Source organism: Salmo salar, chromosome ssa14, assembly GCF_905237065.1.
Source record: "Salmo salar chromosome ssa14, Ssal_v3.1, whole genome shotgun sequence".
Taxonomy (NCBI): Eukaryota; Metazoa; Chordata; class Actinopteri; order Salmoniformes; family Salmonidae; genus Salmo; species Salmo salar.
In genome coordinates, this window is record NC_059455.1 from 42,238,321 (window position 1) to 42,241,751 (window position 3,431).

At 41.5% G+C, this 3,431-nt stretch overlaps 1 long non-coding RNA gene across 1 annotated transcript; it reads left to right on the forward strand.

Moving 5' to 3' along the window:
* Positions 1-250: 250 nt before the first annotated feature.
* Positions 251-2,407, forward strand: LOC123726629 (uncharacterized). The gene is made up of 3 exons (XR_006758689.1): positions 251-286; positions 1,886-2,020; positions 2,382-2,407. It is a non-coding gene; the product is annotated as an uncharacterized lncRNA (long non-coding RNA).
* The last annotated feature ends 1,024 nt before the right edge of the window (positions 2,408-3,431 follow it).

Below are 3,431 nucleotides of genomic sequence, written 5' to 3' on the forward strand. Positions count from 1 at the left end.
AAAAATATATGCGAAGAAATAAGATATAAAAAGATATATACATGGGACAAGACGAGGACAAAAAGAATCTGACTGCTACGCCATGTTGGATCACGTCCTATGAAAAACAGTAACTAAATATGTAAGGGTATCAGAACATCGATCTCTTTTAGAAAACTGTGAATGTTTGTGTGATGGTGCATGCTCTTCTGTGTTCCTCTGTCTGAAGCTCTGAATGTGGACGGGCTGTACAGAGTGAGTGGGGACCTGGCGGTCATCCAGAAACTACCCTTCGCTGTCAATCATGGTAGGTGCTACTGTCCTCTCTCTTCACTGTCAATCATGGTAGGTACTACCGCTACTATTGTCCTCTCTCTTCACTGTCAATCATGGTAGGTTTTCCTGCTGCTGTCCTCTCTCTTCACTCTCTCTCTCGTCACTGTCAATAGAAAATGGCGCCAGAAGAAATGGCAGCAGTTTTACGGGCGCCTAACCAATTGTGTTATTATGTGTTTTATTCGTGTTATTTCTTATTTTGTACATAATGTTTCTGCCACCATGTCTCACGCCAAAAAAGAGCTCCTGGATATCAGGACAGCGATCAGTCACCTCTTTTTTTCTTCAACAAGCAGAACGCACAGGATGTACTTCAGACACACGACAAGGCCCGAAATCCCCATCAATGGCAAGACAAAGACATGCAGGTACAGAGGACCCAGGGCGGGGTGCCTCGTAAGGATCCACCAACGGCGAGTGGGAAATCTGCCTTTACCATCAGTATTACTTGCCAACGTACAATCATTGGACAATAAATTAGACGAGGTACATTCATGACGAGGTGCGCTCTTAGTGTCCGGGGACTTTAATGCAGGGAAACTTAAATCAGTTTTACCTCATTTCTATCAGCATGTTAAATGCGCAACCAGAGGGAAACGATCGAGATCACAGTGAATGTACGTACATACCCCAACCAGAAGCCATGGATTACAGGCAACAATCCTGCTATACCCTCAGATGAACCATCAAACAGGGAAAGCGCCAAAACAGGGCTAAGATTGAATCGTACTACACCGGCTCTGACGCTCGTCTTATATGGCAGAGCTTGCAAACTACTACAGACTACAAAGGGAAACACAGCCGCGAGCTGCCCAGTGACACGAGCCTACCAGACGAGCAAAATCACATCTATGCTCGCTTCGAGGATAGCAACACTGAGGCATGCATGAGAGCATCAGCTGTTCACTTGGCCGCTGGGCCAGACGGATTACCAGGATGTGTGATCTGGACATTTGCTGACCAACTGCGAGGTGTCTTCACTGACATTTTCAACATGTCCCTGATTGAGTCCTGTATAACAACATGTTTCAAGCAGACCACCATAGTCCCTGTGCCCAAGAACACTAAGATCACCTGCCTAAATGACTACAGACCCATAGCACTGAGGTCTGTGGCCATGAGCCAAAAGACTCCTGAACAGGTAATGAAATGGCTACCCGGACTATTTACATTGTGTGTGTGTGTGTGTGTGTGTCCCGTTATAGCCTCGCTACTGTTATTTTCACTGCCTTTTTATTTTTTTTATTTATTTATCTATTGTTTTCCTAATACGTATTTATTACTTAATAATTGCACTGTTTGTTAGGGCTTGTAAGTAAGCATTTCACTGTAAGGTGTTTAATTCAGCTCACGTGACAAATAGACTTTGATTTGATCATGGTAGGTACCACTGCTACTGTCCCCTCTCTCTGTATACTGACAGCCTGAGTATGCATGGACCTGTAGTACACTGAATAACCCGGTGTGTGTGTGTGTGTGTGTGTGTGTGTGTGTGTGTGTGTGTGTGTGTGTGTGTGTGTGTGTGTGTGTGTGTGTGTGTGTGTGTGTGTGTGTGTGTGTGTGTGTGTAGATGAGAAGGTGAACCTGGAGGAAGGGAAGTGGGAGGATATCCATGTGATTACAGGAGCATTGAAGATGTTCTTCAGAGAGCTTCCTGAACCCCTCTTCACATATGGATTATTCCATGACTTTGTCAACTCCATTAGTGAGTACATAATAATCCCATTGGTTTTATTATGAGTACAATAACAACAACAAATACACATCCTGGCTAGTCCATTCTAATAGTTGAATTCTTTACTTCATGTTGTATTAGTGTCCATCTATATTTCTACTCCTGTACTACTGAATGTAGTAAATGTTATATTAATACATTGGGTGGTGCTACATCACGTTAAAGATTAGGAAATGGGAATCGCCCAGTGTGTTGTTTGAATGTGAAGCCTGTTGTTCTTCCTGCTAAACAGAAAGGGACAAGCTGAAGTTGTCCAATGAGATAAGCTTATTTTCGTTATCGGTTGCAAAATGTTTTGCTACAGTATTCAGTATTTCTGTCTGCTCAACAGAGATCCCAGACTACAAGCAGCGTGTCTAGTCCATCAAGGAGCGGGTCAAACCAATCAGGACACTATGCAGGTCCTCTTCAAACACCTCAGGAGGTTAGTCAACCTGCACAGTTAACTAAATGACAAAATAATCTTGTTGTTTTAGCATCATTCATATTGATCCACTGTTTAACAAGGGTAGGTTTGCAAAATTCCGTTAACTTTCCCCAAGTTCCCAGGTTTTCCCAATATATTTATGTAAAGTTCAATGCTATAGCCTCTTGCCCTCAATGTAAGTAAATATGAAGTTGCTCTTAATTGACCTGCCTGGTTAAATGAATAAATTCAAACTTGTTCTCTGACCGCAGGGTGATTGAGTTTTATCTATATGATGCTACATTTATAATGATATAGCTGTTAGCTATAACGCTCCTCTCTCTGTCTGCAGGGTGATTGAGTTTTATCTATATGATGCTACATCTATAATGATATAGCTGTTAGCTATAACGCTCCTCTCTCTGTCTGCAGGGTGATTGAGTTTTATCTATATGATGCTACATCTATAATGATATAGCTGTTAGCTATAATGCTCCTCTCTCTGTCTGCAGGGTGATTGAGTTTTATCTATATGATGCTACATCTATAATGATATAGCTGTTAGCTATAATGCTCCTCTCTCTGTCTGCAGGGTGATTGAGTTTTATCTATATGATGCTACATCTATAATGATATAGCTGTTAGCTATAATGCTCCTCTCTCTGTCTGCAGGGTGATTGAGTTTTATCTATATGATGCTACATCTATAATGATATAGCTGTTAGCTATAACGCTCCTCTCTCTGTCTGCAGGGTGATTGAGTTTTATCTATATGATGCTACATCTATAATGATATAGCTGTTAGCTATAATGCTCCTCTCTCTGTCTGCAGGGTGATTGAGTTTTATCTATATGATGCTACATTTATAATGATATAGCTGTTAGCTATAACGCTCCTCTCTCTGTCTGCAGGGTGATTGAGTTTTATCTATATGATGCTACATCTATAATGATATAGCTGTTAGCTATAATGCT